This window comes from Benincasa hispida, chromosome 6, assembly GCF_027475165.1.
Source record: "Benincasa hispida cultivar pf3 chromosome 6, pf3_genome.v1.1, whole genome shotgun sequence".
Taxonomy (NCBI): domain Eukaryota; kingdom Viridiplantae; phylum Streptophyta; class Magnoliopsida; order Cucurbitales; family Cucurbitaceae; genus Benincasa; species Benincasa hispida.
In genome coordinates, this window is record NC_143483.1 from 25530518 (window position 1) to 25554728 (window position 24211).

The 24211-nt window shown below is 40.1% G+C and overlaps 2 non-coding genes across 2 annotated transcripts; both read right to left on the reverse strand.

Annotated features, from left to right (window-relative positions):
• Window positions 1-18747: 18747 nt before the first annotated feature.
• On the reverse strand, window positions 18748-18854 carry LOC150035535 (small nucleolar RNA R71). The gene has a single exon (XR_016530392.1). It is a non-coding gene; the product is annotated as a small nucleolar RNA R71 (small nucleolar RNA).
• Window positions 18855-21706: 2852 nt separating this feature from the next.
• LOC150035536 (small nucleolar RNA R71) lies at window positions 21707-21813 on the reverse strand. The gene has a single exon (XR_016530387.1). It is a non-coding gene; the product is annotated as a small nucleolar RNA R71 (small nucleolar RNA).
• Between the last annotated feature and the right edge of the window lie 2398 nt (window positions 21814-24211).

The window sequence follows — 24211 nt, forward strand, 5'->3', positions numbered from 1 at the left end:
TTAATTATTTGGTTTGTGAACAATTTCCTAAAGATTACACCTACCATCAATGGAAAAAGCTCAAGAATGAATGAAAACACTACTATTGGGATGAGCCGAATCTGTATAAAAGAGGTGTAGACCAAATCATACGATTATGCATACCAGATGCTGCTCAAGAATGCATATTGTCACAGTGCCACAATTCACCATATGGAGGGCACTTTGGAGGACAACGTACTATAGCCAGAGTTTTACAAAGTGGATTCTTCTGGCATTCATTATTTAAGGATGCTGTTGACTACGCAATGAAATGTGATCGGTGTCAACGCACCGGCAACATTTCATGGAAGAACGCAATGCTAATGAATACTATCTTGGAGTTGAAACTATTTGACGTATGGGGAATTGATTTCTTGGAACCATTTCCTCCTTCAAACAATAAGCACTATATTTTATTAGTCATCGACTATGTCTCCAACTGGGTAAAGGCAATTGCATGCGCCGCAAGTGATGTGGCAGTAGTCTCCTAGTTCCTGATGAAAAACATTTTCACTTGTGTTGGAACTCTCCGTGCCATCATAAGTGATGAAAGATCACACTTTGTCAATCACAATATCAAGGAGCTGCTATGAAAGTACAATATCCTCCACAAAGTGACTACCGCATACCATCTGCAAACGAAGGGCAACTGAAGTGTCCAATCGTGAAATTAAATTGATACTTGAGAAGGTAGTCAAAACTTCGCGGAAGGATTGGGCAATGAAGCTTGATCATGCATTGTGGGCATACCGGACCACATTTAAAACACCTATATGTATGTCCCCCTATGTGTGGTATTCGGCAAGGCATGTCACTTGTCTTTGGAGCTGGAATATATAGCATTGTGGGCGGTCAAGAAACTGAATTTTGATTTGAAGACAGTAGGGGAAGCGCGAAAAATGCAACTGGTCGAGCTAGAAGAATGGAGGAACAACGCATATGAAAATGCGAAAATTTATAAAGAGCATACCAAGCGCTGGCATGACCAACGCATATGCGGTAAGAACCTCCAAGTCGGGCAAAAAGTCTTGCTTGTCAATTCATGTCTACATCTCTTCCCGGCAAATCTAAAGTCACGTTGGTCCGAACCGTTCATAATTCGACAAGTACTTCTGCATGGCGTGGTAGAATTACCAAATGACGACGGAACCACCATATTCAAAGTCAATGGGCAGCGAGTAAAGGCATACCATGGAGAAGACTGGCATCACCAAGTCAACTCCATGGAACTAAGAAATTTTGAATGAAGAAGGAAGTGGTCCCTGCGTTATCAGATGATCGAAACTTATCAGGGATGCAAGTTTTGGAAAATCTCAAGTCTTCAACTATTTTCTTCATTACTAAGAATTTTCACTATCTTTTCAATTCTTAATTATCCTTACTTTACTATCTTTTCAATTTTCACTATCGTTTACAAAAAAAAAAAATTTGCAATAACGATTTTTATTTTGTTTAAAAGAATTTGACCCTCTCTTTGTTTTTCTTACAACGATCGACGCACTGGATTGCGGAAATGTTACACGAAGTAGCACTTATCTTATTCCATCACCGCAACCCTTGAAGAATGATCACTGCAAAGATGGATGCGTCAATATAATGTGGGCAACAGTGCAAAATTTAGGGGTGTACTCTTCCTTATCTTTATTTCCAATTTTGTGCTATCACATTGCATTTTAGTTTTCAATGTTTGATCATCGCATCCTCTTTAATCACCGCAATCATTTGACATAGATAAATTTAGTGAGCTACCGCATCTTGTTCTTTACCAAGTATGATTTCAATGATGAAAAATATGCTTTTATCTCTTTCGTATATACTAGAGTCAACTTAATCTTAAGATACTCACCTCGTGAAATATTTCTCGAAGTTAGGAGCTTGCTAGCTTTCTTTTAAACTCTCTTTACAACGCATTCTATGACCATCGCATGACTTATTTTAATTCCTTTTGGCAATGAGGACATTGTCGTATTTTAAATTTGGGGGTGAGGTATATATTTTCGACCTTGCTATAAAAAAAGAAAAGAAAAGAAAAAAAAAATATATATATATATATAAATACTTGAGAATAACAACTCCACTATCAACGCAATGGGAAACCCATGTTGATAAGAGTTAAGCTGTGAAAGGCACTTACCCGTAGTTGGATATCCACATGACACACGTGGGGGCAAAGCAAAACGAAAGTAAGTCACCAGGATCAACGCATAAATAAATAACTGCGACTCTACTGCCAAATCGATATGAGTTTAGCCTGAAAAAGAGTGCATTGCTCGTAGCTAGATGTTCGCATGACACACGTGGGGGCAAGCCGAAATGAAGGCAAGGCACTCGGATCAGTGCAAGGTCAAAAAAAATAGCAATGAAGAAAATTTTTGTGCAAGGATAAATCATTTGACACCCTAGTGGAAAATTTTCTTTTTGAAATAAATCATGCGATGTCCCGGAATTTAGTAAAGTCCTTTTGGAAATTAAGCTTCCAATCCCTAAGTCTTAGAAATATTTTAGGAAGAGATTTGAATAAGACTTAAGAAAATTCCGATATATAGGACTTGAATGAAGTATCCTTGAGAAATCTAGGGAACAAAACTTTGCAGTTAGCTTACTAAATGAATCTTTGGCTTATTCTTGAGGACAAGCATTGTGTAAATTTGGGGGTGTGATAACGGGAAGAAATGCATGTTATCATAGTGCTAAGTTCTTAAACAATGTTAGATTGAGTTGATAGAATATGTTAAATTGCGTCCATTAAGCATAAATTCTATAATATTGCGCTCGCATGCGTCCAATGCATTAGAGCAGTTGATCTTTATATTTTTGTGCAGAATATGCGTTAACACTATTTAGAGATTGCTATCATAAGAATACATAGGTCGAGCGCAACTTCACCGCAAGACTTTGCGTTGATCATGCTTGCAAACATTCGCCCAAGAAGAATCAACTCTTGTCTCGCTTGATTTGGCTTGCGCAGAACAGAGGAGTTGGGCTAATGCATTGATCCTGGTGACTTTCCTTCATTTTTGTTTGCTCCCACGTGTGTCATGCGAATATCCAACGACGAGCAAGTGCCTTTCATTGATAATCATGCATCAATGGTCATGCGTTGGACTGATAATGCATTAATGAATGTATGCGATGACTATGCATCCTGCCATACATTTTCTTGCGCTCACGCCAAGTATAATGCGAACGCAAGTTTCTCAGGTAATTCGAGGTCGAACACAGGGACTTGTAGCTATATTTATGCGGTGATGTGCATGCGACGGTTTAAATAAAAGAATAAAGGGGATGTTGCTAAGTTAACCCTACTCCTACTCCTATCTAATAGACAACGCAATGTGTGAACCCCGAATCCTAATTTTCTACTTAAGTGTGTTCCCTATTGAAACCTGTGTGATGATGAGTAGGTTGATGTGAAAACTATGGTGAAGAAAGGAATGAAGATTTAAAAGGAAAATGTGGAAGTTGATTTTGGGGAATGTTTGGAAAATTTGTTTGAAATGTGTTGGGAAGGATGGTGATGCGTTGGAAGGGTGACAAATTGATGCGTTGGAGGAAACCAATGCATTGGAAGAGTTTGTTGGAAGGCACACGGGTAGGTGAGGAAGGCAGGCCATGCGTCAAGCAGCACCGGCCAGCGCCAGGCCATGCATCGAGCAGCATCGGCCAACGCCCAGGCACATGTGTCGAGCAACCTCAGTCGGATGCCTAGGCCATGCGTCGAGAGGGCATGCCCGTGCTAAACGCACTGTCGAAGGGGTGCACCGTGCGTTGCGCACGCCTGATGAGCAGTGCATCTGTCGAGCGCCCATGCGCACACACATCGAGTGTTGCCATGCACTACCGAGCGAGCCAAGGGTGCAACCTATGTGTGCGTCCTGAAAGCTGTGCAAGCGAGCAAGCAGCACAAGCCGCACGCCCATGCGTCGAGGCAGCACACCCATGCGCCCGTGCACTCGACCAAGCTTCAAAGTGCCGCGCGCAGCCCATGCGGCCAAGCACGCCCATGCGTCGAGTGGCCAAAGCACATCTATGCGTTGATGGACCAACCTGTGCAGCATGCCTATGCGTTGGTGATGGATAATTTCTTACAATGGCTAAGTTAAATAGTTATGCTATGCGTTAGGCAAGAGTTGGATGCATACAAGGATGAGGTCCCAAAGAAAACGTCAGCAAAACCATTTGTCTTCTTGGGAGAAATTCTTAAGGGCTAATAAATTGAGATGGACGCATGTGGAGAAGACACCTTGGGCCAAGATGATGCAAGATTGCGTTGATGAGGGGAGGAGTAGACATTTGGCCATGCAGCCAAGTAGGTGGCGTCAACATCGAAGGAAGTCTGGGCGCCTATAAATAGAGCCTTGAGACTCCATTTTCAAATCACAAGTTCAGAAATTACGTGAAAAGAGAGGGAGAGTGGAGCAAACCATGCGTTGGAGCCAAATCCATGCGTTAGTCATAAGTGGACGCATTGGACAGTGAAGGTTGAAGAGAACGCATCAACTTGGGATGAGTTGATCTCCCAATCTAATCGTGCGTTTGGAGTAATTCTAAAGCCATCTAAAATCTATGAGAGTCTAGTTTTCATAGTGGGTCTACCAGAGGAAAAGATCAAAGGAAACAGGCTGGAAATTTAAAAGAAGACAGAAGGTTCAGACTGTCGAATAAGCCTAGGCCAGTCTTAAAGACTCTGTGATTCCGGCCAAACCACGAGAAGTTATGAGCTCCAATTTTAGGGTAATATTTCTGAGACATTTTAGAATAAGTTTATAGAAGGAAGTATTTCAAAATAAGGTTCAAAACTATGAGTAATCTAAGTTATAAATTGAATCTGGATTCTAGGGGTGAAAAGGAGCCCGAGGAGCTACTAGAGTGAAAAGCTCCTAAGAAATCTAGGTGAGTGGCTAAAATGTTTTGACTAAAAAATTTTGCATAAAATGTTTGATTACAACGTGTTATAGAAAGCATGTTTTAAAGAAGAATATTCTCATGCATACTAGTTTTATGAAGTGATTTCCAAGCAAGCTATAAATTGTGTTTCAAATGCATGCATGTGTAATTGTTGAAAAACGATTTATATGTGATAAATGTGTGTTCAGCATGCATTAGCATGTTTAAAATCATGATTTATATGTGTGATACTTTGCATGCTTTAAAGATAAAAGTCGTTTATAACTAAAATGTGATACTGAAGGACATTTGAGAAGGTATCCGCCCAACTAGATATTGAAGGAAATTTGAGAAGGTATCTATTGGTACTGAACGACATTTGAGAAGGTACCAAACCAGCCAGATACTGAAGAAAGTTTGAGAAGGTATCTGAACAGAAGTACCTAATATGTGATGGTACTTAGTGTGGCCACAGGTAAATAGAGTTGGAGATTGAGCAAAAGGGTTCTCTCTGGACTAGTAGTTGGTGTTGGGATTGTTTTACCCACAGTGGGGTACTTGAATTGAGAAATGATTTTATTGTTTTATGATTAAAACAACTTTATATGTTTTATGCTTGGAAAATGTTTGTGTTGCAGTGCAAGTACTGTAAAAGTTCATGTTTTAGTTAAATTCTTTACTGAAATTTTGAATGAGAATCAACTATGTTTTCTGGTTCACTCACTGGGCATAAGCTCACCCTATTTTCAAATGTTTTGTTCCCTTCCCCCCCCCCCCCCTCCCCCCCCAGGTAGTGGTCAAATCCTCTGAAGATAGCTCTGCGTCTGCTCTGCCACTAAAGGACCAAAAGACTTGTAACCGTTTGCTAGGTGGTTACTGTTAATATTGTACACATGTTACTGTTGTTCATATAGGAACTAGGGTTTGTGGGTTTTGTGGCTTGTAAATCTAGTGTTGTAATGACTCTAAATATATTATGTTTCTAAGTTAATAAATTGTGGGCCTAAAGACATCCCGTTGCATATAAATTACATTTGGTATCATAGTTATTCCGCAAGAGTTATTAGGTAGTAAGTGTCAACCCAAGGGTTGATAACTGCTGCAATCACACCCTTCTCTAGGCTAAGAGGTAGAAATACGACAATACTTGACATGAAATAAATGTATGGAAAAATAGATAAAATACAGAGATAAATTCATTGCAACCCTTAAGAGTGACCGCAAGGGCAGTCTTAGTCAACAAGCCATGCGATCATGCAACACTCATACAATAATAAACCACCTCTCGATACAAATGCTACGACTTCTAATGCTAGAACGCATTCGATATATGAGATAAGTCTATAGGACCTACACATAAGCCTCTATTCTTATTTATGCGATGACTAAGTGACACACACAAATAAGGCGACCACATAATCTCATACCTATTCCTAGGGTGCATGCAATGCAGTGTTGACAAACAGAGCTTATCTCTAAGATCCCCATTCTTGCCTATGCTTTCCAATCCGCTCTCTCAAGTCTTAGATTTATGTTTTCACTACTCTCCCAAGTATGCCTAAATGATGAATGAAGTGCCCATAGGATAAGGTAACCGCATGAACTTTGCTAACCTAAGATTATTACTATCCCTAGTGAACAATGCATACATTGCTCAATGCGACCAACCACTTACACTCCCAGGCAGTTGGTTGTTGCTGACTTTACTCATAGACAAGCAATGCATTAGCCTATAGACAGGCATTACAGCAGCTTCACACTAAGTAAATAAGATTACTCACACACTCGCGCAATGCACACCTCTCGGTGGGATGCTACATGCTTCATATCCCTAATCCACATGACTAAGTATGCGATACCCAAGCAATCCCACTAAGTGTTGCAATGAAAGTAAAGATGCTAAGAAAAGAAAATGGAGATGGAGTCGAAGGAACAGAGAATTGCATTGAAAAAAAATTGTATTAATTCCTTAACCACAAATGTCATACAATACAATATAAGAAAAGAAAGGAAATGAATTGACCGGCTGGAAGCAAAGTTTTGCTTCCAACGGATGTGCGTCAAGGCTGCCGGTGGTGCCATGGATGGGTGAAGGAACTGACTCTCTCGAGATCTAGCTCCGAACGAAGGCTTTGGTCGTCACTCGGAATGGATGAAGGAGGTGAAGAACTCTCAGCGTCTTCTCACACATTTTGTCTGGATTGTAAGGATCCGCACTAGGCGAACCTCAGGCGAAAACCTTGGATAATTTGAATTTTAGCCCATCGGCTTCTATTTATAGAGCTTGGGTCGCCGACAGCATTTATTGGACTGCTCTGAGTCTGACGTTTGATGCGTTAGTCCTTTCTGAACCTCTGCCACTAACGGCATGGTAGGTGAAATGTCAACATCATCTTTTGGTTTATCTCAAGGTAGATGCATTGATGCGTTCATTCCACCTTGCGTTGATCCCATTAGTTTTCATTTTCGCGCAACCATCATTCAATGAGCGCATTCACTTAATGCCGCAACTCTACATGATGACCGCAATCGCTTGACGAGCACAACTCCATGTGATGAACGCATACGACTGATTACCGCAACATCCATGCATTGATCGATGCGTTTGGCTTTGCAATGGAGTGTTTCTCTGTATGCGGTCGTCTATGCGGTGGTCTAGTTTCTGCGTTTATGTTCATTTCCTGCATTAGTTACAAAAATAGAATATTGAACACATAATAACGCAAAATAACGGGTTAGCTGAGATTCAACATGTTGATCAACGCAAACTCACTTTCTCGTGAATTTCTATCATGATTGACGCATATTCTGCCTAACAACCCTCATAATTCAAGTAAAAGGCCTAAGATGACATGCATTATGCATGTCATCTTACCCTCAAACTTAAAATCATGCTTGTCCTCAAGCATGCATTATACTCAAGAAATTCTGACTCACCTTCATGCTTTCCTTTACGATGATCAGATTCTCAGAATATAATTTACACACACCTCTGGCCATCACCGCAATGCTCTCCTCCACTTTGGCTGCTTCATAAAAAAGATCTTTTCTAAGTTAAATCCAGCAAGCCATTGCTCAAAAACTTTTATTCATTCACCGCAATTTTGCTCTTAGCCTTTGAGAATGTGTTTTTCAAAATAATTCAAAAATTTTCCATGGCTTATTCAAATGCGGCGTTGAACCTTGTTACGCCTTTCATTTTGGCTTACCCCTACATGTGTCATTTGGGCATCCAACTTCGGTTCTGTTCCATATTCAACTCAACTCTTGTCTCGCTAGATTTGGCTTGCGCTGGACAGAGAAGGTGCACTAATGTGTTAATCCTGGCGACTTGCCTTCGTTTTGGCTTGCCCCCACGTGTGTCATGTGGACATCCAACCACGAGCAAGTGCCTTTCACAACTTAACTCTTATCAACAAAGGTTTATCCATTGCGTTGACAGTGGAGTTATTATTCTCAAAAGCTTGCTTCAATTTTTTTTGGGTTCAATAATCGCAATATAATGAATGCAATTCTCTGAGACCGCTGCCACCCCCAGACTTAGAGGTTGGCAGCGTTCTCACGTCAAAGCTAAAAACAAAATTACAAGAATGTGGTAATAAATGTTTGAACAAAGGTTTGCAAAAAAATCAAACTTAAGACATTCAAAATTTGAAGAAGCTAATAAAAGTGAAGAATGCCTTACGTTGATTAGTTAGAAGATGTGGTGAACTATACGTATCATCATAGAAACATCACAAAACAATGCAATCGGGAAAGAAAGAATTTCAAAAGGAAAAGGCATACAAGGTAATAGGAAAAGACCTTAGGTGGAACAATGCATGCTCTCATACGTTGGAATCCAAGCGATCGAAGCCATGCATTGGAGGATGAAAGGAATTCTTCCGTTGAACTATGAACCGAGGAGACTTATTATTGCACCTACAAGAGAAAATGTACCACAACCAAGGAAACAGCCATATATCAAAAATAATAATGAAAATAAAAAAAATCTATACTAAGAAGACAAGTTAAAGATAAAGTAGAAGACGTCCCTAGAAAAATAGGAGTGTTGTCACCGCAAGGAGTCTTCCGTGCAACAAATTGCTCTCAACTGCTTGGGTCAAGTTGCCTTGACCATTGGAACATCCAGCAATTGTTGAGCGCATGTTGGCCACCATGAGCTTAGAACTGCCTTCGACCTTGGAGTCAACATTGGCTTTCAGCGCATCGCCTCCACTTCAATATTGTTTGCAACCTAGTCGCACAAGCTGCAATACTCCCAAGATAAAAATTTTACTCGCAGAGACACAAAACTTAACAAACATTTATCTACCAAGTCCCCGACAACGGCATCAAAAACTTGATGACGGGAATTTTGAAGTCAAATTATTCAGCAACCAAATTCTCGTGGACGTATTATGCGATGCATGTTCCTAAGATATGTGTTGATAGCCATGCATCGATGGTCATGCGTTGGACTGATAATGCGTTAATGAATGTATGCGATGACCATGCGTCCTACTATAGGTTTTCTTGCGCTCACGCCAAGTATAACACGAACGCAAGTTTCTCGAGTAATCTGAGATCGAATACAGGGACTTGTAGATACATGTATGCGGTGATGTGCATGCGGCGGTTTAAATAAAAGAATGGAGAGGATGTTGCTAAGTTAACCCTACTCTTATCTAACAGACAACGCAATGAGAATATGCATGAGAGTTAGAGATACAACAACACTTGACATGAAATAAATGTATGGGAAAATAGATAAAGTGCGGAGATGAATTCATTCCAACCCTTAAGAGTGACCGCAAGGGTAACCTTAGTCAACGCAAGCCATGCAATCATGCAACACCCATACAATAGTAAATCACGTCTCGGTGCGAATGCTACGGCTTCTAATGCTAGAACGCATGCGATATATGCGATAAGTCTATAGGACCTACACATAAGCCTCTATTCTTATTTATGCGATGACAAAGTGACATAAACACAAATAACAGGACCACATAATATCATACCTATTCCTAGGGTGCATGCGATGCAGTGTTGACAAATAGAGCTTATCTCTAAGATCCCCATTCTTGCCTATGCATTCCAATCCGCTCTCTTAAGTCTTAGATTTGTGTTTTAGACTACTATCCCAAGTATTCCTAAATGATGAATGAAGCGCTCATATGACAAGGTAACCGCATGAACTTTGCTGACCTAAGATTTCTACTATCCCTAATGAACAATGCATACATTGCTCAATGCGACCAACCATTTACCCTCCCGGGCAGTTGATTGTTGCTGACTTTACTCATAGACAAGCAACGCGTTAGCCTATAGACAGGCGTTACAACAGCTTCACAATAAGAAAATAAGATTATTCACACACTCGCGCAATGCACACCTCTCGGTGGGATGCTACATGCTTCATATCCCTAATCCACATGACTAAGTATGCAATACCCAAGCAGTCCTACTAAGTGTTACAATGAAAGTAAAGATGCTAAGCAAAGAAGATGGAGATGGAGTCGAAGGAACAGAGAATGGCATTGAAAAAAAAGTTGTATTAATTCCTTAACCACAAAAGGTCATACAATACAATATAAGAAAAGAAAGGAAATGAATTGACCGACTGGAAGCAAAGTCTTTCTTCCAACGGATGTGTGTCAAGGCTGTCGGTGGTGCCATAGATGGGAGGAGGAACTAACTCTCTCGAGATCTAGCTCCGGACAAAGGCTTCGGTCGTCACTCAGAATGGATGAAGGAGGTGAAGAACTCTTAGCATCTTCTCACACATTTTGTCTGGATCGCAAGGATCTGTCCTAGGCAAACCACAGGTTAAAACCTTGGATGATTTGAATTTTAGCTCATCGACTTCCATTTATAGAGCTTGGGTCGCTAACAGCATTAATAGGACTGCTCTGAGTCTGACGTTCGGCGCATTAGTCCTTTCTGAACCTTTGCCACTAACAGCGTGGTAGGTGAAATGTCAACATCATCTTTTGGTTTTTCTCGAGGTAGATGCGTTGATGTGTTCATTCCACCTACCTTGCGTTGATCCCATTAGTTTGCTTTGTCGCGCAGCCATCATTCAATGAACACATTCGCTTAATGCCGCAACTCTACAAGATGACTGCAATCGCTTGACGATCGCAACTCCCATGCGATGGACACATACGACTGATTACTGTAACATCCATGGGGGTGTTTCTCCACATGCAGTCCTCTATGTGGTGATCCGGTTTCCACGTTTGCGTTCATTTCCTGCATTAGCTACAAAAATAGAACATTGAACGCATAATAACGCAAAATAATGGGTTAGCTGAGATTTAACATGCTAATCGACGCAAGCTCACTTTCTCGTGAATTCCTATAATGATTGACGCATATTCTACCTAACAACCTTCATAATTATAAGTAAAAGGCCTAAGATGACATGCATTTTTTCATATCATCACACCCCCAAATTAAAATCATGCTTGTCCTCAAGCATGCATTATACTCAAGAAATTCTGACTCACCTTCATGCTTTCCTTTGTGATGACCAGCTTCTCAGAATATAATTTACACACACCTCTGGCCATCACCGCAATGCTCTCCTCCACTTTGGCTACTTCTTCAAAAATATCTTTTCTAAGTTAAATCCGGCAAGCCTTTGCTAAAAAACATTTATTCATTCACCGCAATTTTGCTCTTAGCTTTTGAGAATGCGTTTGTCAAAATAATTCAAAAATTTGCGATGGCTTATTCAAATGTGGCGTTGAACCTGGTTACGCCCTTCGTTTTGGCTTACCCCCACGTGTGTCATGCGGGCATCCAACTTCAGTTGCATTCCATATTCAACTCAACTCTTGTCTCGCTTGATTTGGCTTGCGCCAAACAGAGGAGTTGCGCTAATGCGTTGATCCTGGCGACTTGCTTTCGTTTTGGCTTGCCCCCACGTGTATCATGCAGACATCCAACCACGAGCTAGTGCCTTTCACAACTTAACTCTTATCAACAAGGGTTTTCCCATTGCGTTGACAGTGGAGTTATTATTCTCAGAAGCTCGACCCTTCAAGGTTGTTCTTAAAAACGACTGGATCAAATGTTGTTTTACCCCCAAAATTACGTGTTGCTTCTTAAGTTCCACTGATAATCTAATGAACAATTGTTTTGGGAATCAATCACTAAACCAGATTCCTCACGAGCCAATGAGAGGTGGAGCCCCTTGTTCAAGACCGGGATTCAGCACTTAAGAGAACAACTTTCCTTATATCCCTTAAATCAGATAGGTGTGAATTCCATCTTGCAAAACTAGTCTCCAGCTATCTATCTAATCTTACCCCCAAAATGGGAGGCTTATTGAATAGTGATGTTGGACTATTCTCACTGATAACTTGTAGAAATGCAAGTTATTTATACTTTTTTATTTAGATATTGTGGCTAAAAGAAAGGAAAGTTGTGTCGATTGTATGGAAATTGGCTAAGTAATGCAAGAATTATAAATTATCATCAATACACCCACTAACACCATTGCGATGGTAGAAAAGAATGTTTCAGTTCTGTTTTGCAGGAAATCAAGTCACCTCATGCGTTCATGGCTCAAAGATAAAAGGAACAACGCATCTACGTTGCATTGCGCCCGTCAATCAAGAATCAAAAGACGATCAACGCAATGACGGCGCATGCGACACTCGATCAAGAGTTTAACATTCAACGCAGTTCCAACTGCATGTGGTAATAAAAAAAAAACACCACATGCGGGCGATAGATCGAAGATGTAAAAGAGCAACACAATTGCGGAGGATTCAGACGCGTGTACCGTTGTCAGTTGTGCATTTCTGACGGGATTGATTGCGTAACAGAAGGAATATTCACTCCACCATTTAGTGGGGACCACAATGCAAAGAGTCAAAACTTCTCCTATAAATAGCTCCTATAATTCCATTGAAAAGACATACTCGATATGGGAGACTTGAATACTGATCTGAGAGAAAGACTGGTTGAGCGACTAATCAGAGTAGATCCAGGAAGAATCAAGAGACAAGGCCGAGAGGTGAGTCTCCGGGCAAGGAATCCTTTCAATCCCCGCCGCTGAAGCTCTATACGAAGGTCACCTCTACTAGAAGAGCAAGCCTGAGAGGGAAGCTCTTCTTTTCATCCATTTCACACGCCGGCAAGCAAAACCTCCGCCCAGATCTGTGTCAAGATGTTGACACTTTTCTGTATTTGTTTCTATCTCTTTTTCATCATTTATACTCATCTTCTTTACTCTATCATTCACACCATGTATCAGATACTTAATCTTAGTATTAATTGTTATGATCATTTCCATTATCATCTCTCTGTCTATTTCCGTTCATCCACGATTCACTTTCTCCATGATGTTTTCTTAATTCCTTGGGTAATTAGTAAGAATTAAGCAAGTAAATTAATCTGTGTTAAGGAAATAATTATGTTTAGCTAAAGCATGCTAGACGGCATCTTCACCTGTGAGAGCAGAAGTGAAGATGCTATTCTGCCTATCGAGAGAGGGTTGGAAGAATGCATTAACTAAAGCGAGAAGTACTTCCAGAGATGAAAGCAACCTTGCATTCATCACGTTCATCCTTGTTTCACCATAGAGATATGGGAATGTGGCCGATCACCGAGAGGTGTACGCCAAGGGAAAGCGGAACCTTAGTTGTATATTTGACGCAATTAACAAACTTGCGATGTTTTTACTAGTTATTCTTTCTATTTCTGATTCATCCATAAAGACTTGCCATCGCATACCACGATCCTTTGTATAAACTTCATAGTCAATCTCGAACTCAGTATCTTGTATCTTGTATCATAATAGCTTAGGACTTTACTTTTATTGCATTTTTATTTTATTATCGCAAATTTATGTTTATCGCAATTTAAATTCATATACAAATCAAATCCTTATTAATTGTAAAAACCGGTCGTATGTATCACAAAAGTAACACATTAACGAAAAAAATCATTTCTTTTATTTTTTTGACCCACTACTATCAGCTTGTTTCAGAAGAGCTAGTAGTCACCAACCTTGTGCTCTTAGTTTGTTAACCTTTTTCTTCTCTCTTTTCTTCATCTAAGAGTCTACCTAGAAAATGAGCAATAGAAGAATAATTTTTAAATCTAAATTTTTCTAAAGAATCAAAACTAATCTATCTAGAGCTCCTAGATGCTCGGGTCTATCATGTTCGTCAAAACCAAAAAATTGAATAAATTCTTTTTCAGAAATTAAATTGTCAGATTCATATTTCATAAATTAATTTTCAACGAGTCTAACGATTGAGGATTGACAGATTCAGAAGATTCTAATACATAAAGATTCAACAGAGTCAGGAGATCCAATATTCACAAAATTAGAAGATTCAGAGGAAATAAAGACATTAACTATAGTTAGGGCACTTACATTCTTAAAAGAGTGTATGAGTTGTGCAAGGAGCTTACCATATTTGATATCAAGTTTACTCACCGTCGTGGCCAACTCGGTAATTTGACTGGCTAGATGTTTACCTTGCCTTATTTCTTTTTGGAATAGAGCAATTTCTCCTTGCATCTTCTTTGATTCTTGTTGGAATGTACTTACATCTTTTTAAAATGACAACATATTATTTCCAGTTACTTCACCATATCCTCTAGTAGTGGACTAGAGTTTGATTCCCTTATTGGTCATGTTGACCTCCCCAACAAAGGTTGGGATTGTCTCGCCAACCAAAATTGTAAGTGTTGTTGTATGGGTCTCGCCTTTGTCCTCCAAGAAAGTTGACTTCCTCCACCTGATTTTGAGCTTTCAACTGTGCTTGAGCCATTTGTTGCACAGGAGTAGTGAGATTAATTAGTTGAGAACATAACTCTCTTACCTTTTGTATGTCGAAAGAGTTGAGTCTAGTTGAGAATTATCTGCCATAGTAGAAATTAGTTGACTTGCTTTCGATGGTGTCTTGTCAGCAGGTGTTGCTCCCGCCATCACACCAATCGTACTTCTGTCAGAAGCATGCAAGCCAGAGTAAAAATATTAAATTAAAAATTGATAAAAAGTTTTGTGGTGGGAAAAACTTGCATATAATTTCTTATAACACTCCCAATACTCAAATAGAGTCTCTTCCATGCTTTTCTTGGTTCAATAAATCTCCTTTCTAATTGAGTGAGCTCTCAAGGAGTGAAATAATTTCTCAAGGGAACTCTTCTTAAGGCAAATCCTAGTCTTGATGAATCTGGGTGGCAAATAGTACAACCAATCTTTGGCGATATCATTTAAAAGGAAGGCCTTTAGACTAAGTTGTTCCTCGGTTACGTCGTGAGGCCTCATCCCATCACACATCAAATGTTTTCTTTGGGATTTTCTTTGAAAGTAGGCAAAAGGTGGATTAGGCCAGATTTGATGTCACACACCCTCCTTAACTTTTTTTGCCCTAGAAGAAGATGTGAAAATAGCAGTTCCCAATACCCTTGTGGCAACCACTGCCTATCTCCATTCCCATCACATGTTTGATTAGTTCCAGACACCTGATAAACATAACATACATTCTTTTCTACAAACATCACACAACTAAAGAAATTTAAACAAATGTGCAGTTTATGCATTTATAGCAACTTATCTACATTCATACAGAACATTGGATCTCGATAGTACTCTTCTTAGTCCCTAATACGTACATGATGACCAAAATAAGGACAATACTGCTTAACCACCTAAGTTTCTCCTCCTTCTTTTCTTAACCTCAAAATGTGCACCTCGAGTCATAGACTACAGAACAACTATCCTCTGGGGAGTTTTCTGCTACATGGGAAAAAGAAAAACATTGAAACGAGTGAGTGACTATCTTAAAACATATTTATTGAGCATAAAATAAATCTCAACTTCTTTAAAAGATTCAAGGTTTAAAACTATTATACTCATACATTAAAACATGGAACATGCAAAATTTGAAAACTCAAACATCGATATTTTTCTTGGAAATCATTATCATTCAACCTTAGTTGAGAGAGAGCCCTTTTGCTCGATCCCTCAATGTCAATTAATAGTTGAAGTAATCTCGATACAATCAACGTTAATAGTATGATACCTACGTGCACATGGTAGTGCCCCGAATACCGTCATACCTTAAGTACCAAGGGGCCCAAATACCTTCTCCTAGTCCTTTAGTATTGTATTTCCTCATTAAAACATTATAACCCTTCATTTGGAGAAGAAAACTCAACTTTTAAATATTAAGCATTCCAACAAAACAAATCTTTAACACATTCATCATAAAGGACTAGCATAAGTAAAGGAATGCTGGTTAACACATGCTTCATAAAACTCAGTGTTAGGAAAGATTTAGACTTTGAGTCCATACATCCATTCTAATACTAGGGCATCCATCAAGGTAGTGCCTTAAGTAACCATGTTTTACGTAGAAAATTCATGGTAAGGCTAAAAGCTCATGCGTGGTTGATTGTTAGGAAAAACATCTTGAAAATCTAGCTCAACAGCAAACCATGCATCGAAAACTCATAAGAGAAACCATTTATAAACTTTGTCATCACAGTCTTGGGCTACTTCCTCATGGATGGTAGGTGATAACGGGCAGAAATGCATGTTATTACAGCACAAAGATATAAAACAATGAAGGATTACGACGGTAAAAATATATAAAATTGCGTCAAAAAGCATTAAGTTAGAACATTGTGATCGCATGCGTCCATCGCATTAAAATAGCTAAATTATCTATTTTATGCAGGAAAATGTGTTGGCGCAAGGTGGAATTGCAATCCAAAGAATTTAGCGTCCGAACGAATTAAGAGATTGCAACCGCAAGGCTATGCAATCATTTATGTTCGTGAAAATCCGCTCAAGAAGGTGGCCACATAGAGCCGACGCATCAAGGTGAAAGCTTAATAAATCATGATGGGACAGAAAGCTAATGAAGGTTGATTCCGAATTAAGTTGACAAGTCGTTAACGACACTGTAGCAAGTACATTCAGCTTTTTGGTGACAATTATTCAGTGCATCAGACATGGAATTATGTGCAGTCATTTGAGAGAAAAAACTCTTCACCCTGAAGCTCTATAAATTACGAAGACCACCTTCATTAAAGGAGTTGGGGTGTTCAATTTCGCTATTCAGAATTTAGAGTTTGTCTTCACCGTATACTTAGATTTTACATACTTAGAAGGCGGAGGCGAGTGAAGGGAGAATACGCCGAGAGATTTTCCTGGTTAACTTGGAAGAGTTTTGGGAAGCGTAAAAAAAAAAGAAAGGGCCGACTCTTGTGGAAGCAAGAACATTTTTTCGGCAGAGTAGAGAAAACTAAGTGTAAAAGCCTTGGGAAGCAAGACATTGCTACCAGGCTCTCTATCCTTATTTCCATTGTCATTTTGTATTATGAACTTATTTATATCTATATTTGTCTACTCTCTTTACATTACGTTTGAGTAACTAAACTGTCGAATGGGTTGAGAAGAACTTAGCTAGCATAACCTGAGATCTTCACTCTATGCGATCATCTTGTATTATGTATACATCATTTGTCATTTAAAGATGCTCGGGTGGGTGGTCTATGGATAGAATATAGGCTTGGAAAAGTCAGATTAGAATCTAGGCTCGGGAGAGTTAGATTAGAACCACATAATCAAGAGATAGAAACTTAGGAATAAGTTCTATTTGCTATTAACGCATCGCATGCACCCTAGAGATAAGATATGATTGTATGCGGTCAGCTTGTACCTGTGTGCATCATTCATCATCGCATAGGCAAGAAATAGAGACTTAGGAATAAGTCCTATAGACATCATCACGTACATCGCATGCGTCCTAAAACTAGGAACTATAGAATTTTCATTGGAAGACGAATTGTTGTTGCATATGTGTAGCAGCATGGTTTGAACGCAATCTTAGGAAATGCTAGCTAAAGACCTTCTCAACCCATTCCTCCACATACTCATTGTACTTTTGTTTTTATTGACTCTTCTCTCAATTATGCCGCATAGACTTCAAGCATTAAACAACATACCAACCAACGCATTGTTTTATTTGTCACCGCAAAGAGAACTGAAATTACCATCACATACTATTCCCTTAGTCCCTGTGTTCGACCTTGGGCTTACCAGGCAACTTAGTAGGGTTTATACTTGGATCTTGCTAAGAAAACTTGCATGCACAATGCATATTCCACCATCGTATTATGCACGCATTAAGTTTTTGGCGCCGTTGCTGGGGACTACAACAATACAGACTTTTGCTAACGGTAACTTTTTAGTTTTCTTCGCAGACTCTCCATCTCTATACACTACTTCTCCTTAGGTAAGGGAAGAAGCGAGCGTCGTATGAGCGAACGAAAAAATCCTGAGGCCATTTTTGACACAAAGATCGAGAGAACTTTTTAAAGAAGAATAAGAAACAGCTGCCAACAACAACAACAATAAGAGAAAGATCCAAACATGGTGGAACAACAAGAAAATGGAGCACCAAATGCAAATAATATCATGGCAAACCCCATCTTATAGGCGAAAGATGGCAATAAGCACATTCGGGACTATACGTCCCCCAACCTTAATGATTTCCCACCAAGAATCATGAGGCCAGCTCTTGACGGATTGAGGTTCAAAATGAAACTGGTGATGTTGCAGATGATTCAAACTGTCGAACAATTTTGCAGTAGGCATGGCGAGGATCTGCACGCCGACCTCCGGAGTTTCATTGATAACTACAACACGTTTGTGTTCCCAAACATCTCCGCTAGGGAGGTTCAATTAACGTTGTTCCCATTTTCATTGTGTGACCAGGCGCGGAAATGGGCTTATTCTCTCGAACCGGGAATGTTACATCATGGGAATAAGTAGTTGAAAAGTTCATGAAGAAGTACTTCTCCCCTACAGAAAACGCCAGAAGGAGGAAGTTGATTACCAATTTTGAACAAGATATTGATGAATCACTCAGTGACACCTGGGCGAGGTTTAAGACGCTGGTAAAAGATTGCCCGCATAACGGCTTACCAGATTGTTTATAGATGTTAATTTTCAACCACAGACTGAACCCTACATCGCAGATGGCTGCCAATGCGGCTGTAGCTGGGGGTTTACTTGATAAGACATATGATGAGGCCAAGAATATCCTTGATCGCATTTCCAAGAATCATGAAGATTGGAGGGAAAACGATCAAAGATTGAGAATTAAGGATAGTGACGCAAATAATGGGGCCATCGCATCCCTTCAAAACCAAATGACTGCGATGATGAATTTGATACAGGAATCGCAATCAGTAGCCCAGGAACGCATAGTGGGCAAATCAATGCAATCAACAAGACGACTGCAAGTTGTGCTACTTACGGTGAAGGCCATCCAATGGAGGAATGCCCGAGGAACCCACAGTCAGTCTATTTCGTGAAAAATAATCCGTTTTCCAATACGTACAACCCTGGGTGGAGGAACCACCCTAACTTCACGTGCAAAAATCAACAACAAAACATTCAATCAGTGGTGCAAAAAGAAGGGCCACAAGGATTTTTCCCACGAACAAACGGTCAAACAAAAAATCAAGCATAACTTATCCCTAGGATGCATGCGGCGCATTAATGATAACGGGTAGAAATGCACGTTATCATAGTGCTAAATTCTTAAACAATGTTGGATTGTGTTCATGAGATATCTTAAATTGCATCTATTAAGCATAAATTCTATAATATTGCAGTCGCATGTGTCCGACGCATTAGAGCAGTTGGCCTTTATATTTTTGTGCAGAATACACGTTAACGCAATGCAAAGATTGCGATCATAGGAATACATTGGTCGAGCACAACTTCACCACAAGACTTTGCATTGATCGTGCTCGTAAACATTCGCCCAAGAAGAATCACCACAACTTGGTCAGCGCAACATTGTGGGCACATCCGGGTGAAAGGATAAATAAGATCGATGGGACAGAAAGGTGACGGCGGTCAGATCCAAATTAAGTGGACAGCCGTTAACAGTCACAAAGTACATTTAGCTTTATCGGTGACAATTATCCGGCACATCAGTCAGGAGTTCAAGTTGTCCCATCTGTACAACCGGAAGAGAGAAGCCACCTTTCACCTTTGATGCCCTATAAATACTAAGTGCAATCTTCAGAAAAGGGGTTGATCAATTAACAAATTCATCAGTACTTCTATTTATAGTTTTCGTTTCTATTTTATGGAAGAGCAAGAGAAGAGTGGTGACACCGGAGATCGCTCAGGGAAGCTCGAGAGAGAACCTTGGGGCGTAAGAGCAAAGAGCGGGCCGACTCTCACGAGAGCGAGAATATCTTTAGAGCACGAGTAGAAACAGTGTAAACGTCTGGCAGCAAGAAATTGCTCTAGGCTATTTATTATACTTGCATTGTTATTTTGTACTTCATCTCATATCTATTCAATGGGAGTTCTATTTCTACATCTGCTCACTCTCCTAATACGCAAGAGTAGCTAAACTAGTTGAATGGATTGGGAAGAACTATCCTAACATGACCTAGGAAGTTCATTGCTTACGATTGTCTTGTTTTATGCTGTGAAAAATACCCTTTAGAGTTACTTGAGAGAGAATCTAAAGAAAGAACCTAATGTCTCGAGAGAGCTAGGTTTGAATCTAGACTCGAAAGAGCAAGATTACGCTTGCATGAACTCGAAAGAGCAAGATTAGGCTTGCATAAGCTCTGTTTGACAACTTGCATTGCTTGCATCCTAGGAATGGGAAAGATATTATATGGTCGCATATTTATGAACGTCATGTTGTCATCGCATAAATAGAGATAGAGGTTTATGTTTAAATCCTGTAGACTTATCGCATATTTATCGCATACGTTCGCCTTTAGAAGTCGTAGCATTCACACCGAGAGGTGGTTTACTACTGTATGCATGTTGCATGATCGCAAAGCATGAATGCATTCTAGGGAGTGTTTGCCGAAAATTTTCTCAACCTGTTCACTGCATATTCATCATATTTTCCATTTACCAACTCTTTTCAAACTCTGCCACATTTGTTATTTATTTTCATCAATGCAAACAACAACCCAATGTTTTATTTATTTAACTGGTTACCGCAAGTTTTCATAAAAATCACCAACGCAACTATTTTCACAAGTCCTTGTGTTCGACCTTGGACTTACCAGGAAATGCAGGGGAATTTACACTTGAATTCCACTGGGGAAACTTGACTACACAATGCAATCCACCAATGCATATCACCCATATTTTCATTCAATAAAATAACGCATCAAGTTTTTGGCGTCGTTTCTGGTGACTTTGACAAAATAGTTCTTAACGATAATTTTTGTGAATTCTTTGCAGAACTCTCAATCTCTGGCAAACTACGACCTAGAGATTGAGAGAACATTTTGAAGGAGACTAAGAGACCGCCAACAGAAACCACAATCCAACAAAGAAGAGATGGCAGAGCAACCTGAAAATGGGGCACCAAACGACAACAATGTCATGGCAAATCCAATTCTGTTGGCAAACGATCGCAATAGGCCAAGGGACTATGCATCGGCAAACCTCTATGATTTCTCTTTGGGAATCATGAGGCCTGCTTTAGATGGAAGTAGATTTGAAATGAAACTGGTGATGCTGCAGATGATCCAGGTTGTAGGTCAATTCGGAGGAAGGTGTGGCGAGGATTTCCATGCCCACCTCCGAAGTTTTATTGAAATCTGCAATCCTTTTGTGTTCTCGAACATCTCTACTGAAGAAGTTCAACTAATGTTGTTCCCATTTTCTCTCTATGATCAGGCTAGGAAATGGGCTTATTCGCTCGAACCGGGAGAGATTACTTCTTGGGAGTAGGTGGTGGAGAAGTTTATGAAGAAGTATTTTCCACCTATCGAGAACGTAAGACAAAGAAAGCTTATTACTAATTTTGAACAAGAGATGGATGAATCGCTCAGCGATGCTTGGGTGAGGTTTCAAAGGTTGGTCCAGGATTGTCCGCATAATGGGCTGCCAGACTACCTACAAATGGAAATTTTCTATCACGGTTTGAATCCTACTTCGCAGACTACTGCCAATGCGGTAGCAGCTAGTGGTTTGCCTGACAAAACTTACTATGAGGCGAAGAATATCCTGGACAGCATCTCCAAGAATCATGAAGACTGGAGGGAGAGTGAACAAAGATTAAGACTCAAAGATTCTGATGCAAATAACGGTGCCATTGTTTCATTACAAAACCAAATGACCGCAATGATGAATTTGATTCAAGGAATGGCGATCAACAGCCCAACACCGCAAGGTGGGCAAATCAACGCAATAAGTCAAAACACCGCAAGGTGAGCGACTTTCGGTGATGGGCATACGATGGAAGATTGCCCGCAAAATCCACAGTCTGTATATTTTGTAAAAAAATAACCCCTTCTCAAACACTTACAACCCTGGGTGGAAAAACCACCCCAATTTTGCTTGGAAGAATCAACAACAAAATTTTCAATCTGTGGCGCAAAAAGAAAGGCCACCAAGATTCTTTCAACGCAACAACGGTCAATAGAGCAACCAAGCAAGTAGCTCACAACAACCACCGCAATCTTCTTCTCTAGAGAGCCTATTGAAGCAATATATAGAGAAAAACGAGACAGTGCTTCAAAGTTAGGCTACGTTTATCCACAACCTTGAATTGCAAATGGGTCAGATCACGAATGAGCTCAAAAGTAGACCGCAAGAGGCGTTGCCAAGTTCAACCGAGCTTCCATGCAACCCAGGGGGATTAGGAAGGGAGCAATGTCAGGTTGTGACATTGCGCAGTGGAAAGATTGTGGAAGGAGAAAAGAAGGAGCAAAACAAATCAACTTCCATCACAACTGAGCCTGAGATTGCGGCAACGCAAGAAAAAGAAAAAGAAAATGAAGCAGTAGAACCTGAGGTTGCGTCAACCTCAAAGTCAAATGAAATGGGAACCGTGAAAGTTCAATTACCACCCTTCCCTCAGAGACTAAGGAAGAAGAAAAATGAAGAGGTACAGTACTAACGCTTCATGTCTATGTTAAAACAATTACATGTTAATATTCCTTTTAGTGAAGCGATTGAGGAAATGCCTACCTATGCCAAGTTTCTGAAGGGCATGGTAACTAAGAAGAGAGGTGCTGGAAAATTTGCCATAGTGGCACTGACACAAGGTTCCAAATCTATTATCCCACCGAAGATGAGCGATCCTAGGAGCTTCACTATTCCTTACTCCATAGGAGGACTCTATATTGGGGAATCCCTGTGTGACTTAGGGGCTAGCATAAAGTTGATGTCGCTGTCAATCTTTTGAAACTAAATGTGGGGCAACTTGTGCCCACATCCGTGACTATCCAATTGGCTGACAGATCTCTGGTTCATCCAGAAGGTAAAGTGAAGGACGTGCTGATCACGATTGAAAAATTTATTTTGCAGTTGACTTCTTCATCCTAGATTATGAGGCGGACAAGGATGTACCCATTATTTTGGGCGACCTTTTCTGTCAACGAGTCGAGCTCAAATTGATGTGCACAAGGGAGAAATCACTTTGAGCATAAACGGACAGAAGCTCAAGTTTAATATAATTAGTGCCATGAAATTCCCGGATGAGGAAGATCTAGAAGATTCTGACGATGACCTGAATTTGATTGAAGAAGAAAAGCTGATGAAGAGTATGAAGAAGAGGATACCAACGCATCCATAGCTGCCTGCAATGCGATCGTGGCAAAAAAAAACAAAGAAGAAGGAATGATCGCAACACAAAAAGAAGAGCCAAAAGAAGAAAGAAAGATAATGCAACCTTTTCTCGTGGAACCACCAACACTTGAACTAAAAACCCTACCAACATATTTGAAGTACGCATTTCTAGGACAGAATGAGAAGCTACCAGTGATAATTTCCTCTGCACTCAACGAGATCAAGAGAATGCATTGATGAGCATTCTCAAGAAACATGTGCGAGCAATTGGCTAGACACTCGTTGACATCAGAGGAATTAGCCCCGCGTACTGCATGCATCACATTCGTCTCAAGGACGACCACAAAGCAACTATTGAAAATCAACGCAGACTTAACCCTGTGATGAAAGAGGTCGTCAAAAAGGAGATTATCAAATAGCTAGATGCGGGCATTATCTATCACATTGTAGATAGCACATGGGTCAGTCCCATGCAATGTGTGCCGAAGAAATGAGGAATTACGGTAGTCTCAAATGAGAACAATGAATTAATACTGCAAAGGACCATCACTGGATGGTGCTTCTGCATGGACTACCACAAATTGAATGTGGCCACAAAGAAAGATCACTTCCCTTTGCCATTCATCGATCAAATGCTAGACAGATTAGCAGGGAACAATTTTTATTGCTTCTTGGATGGATATGCCGGGTATAATCAAATCATGATAGCTC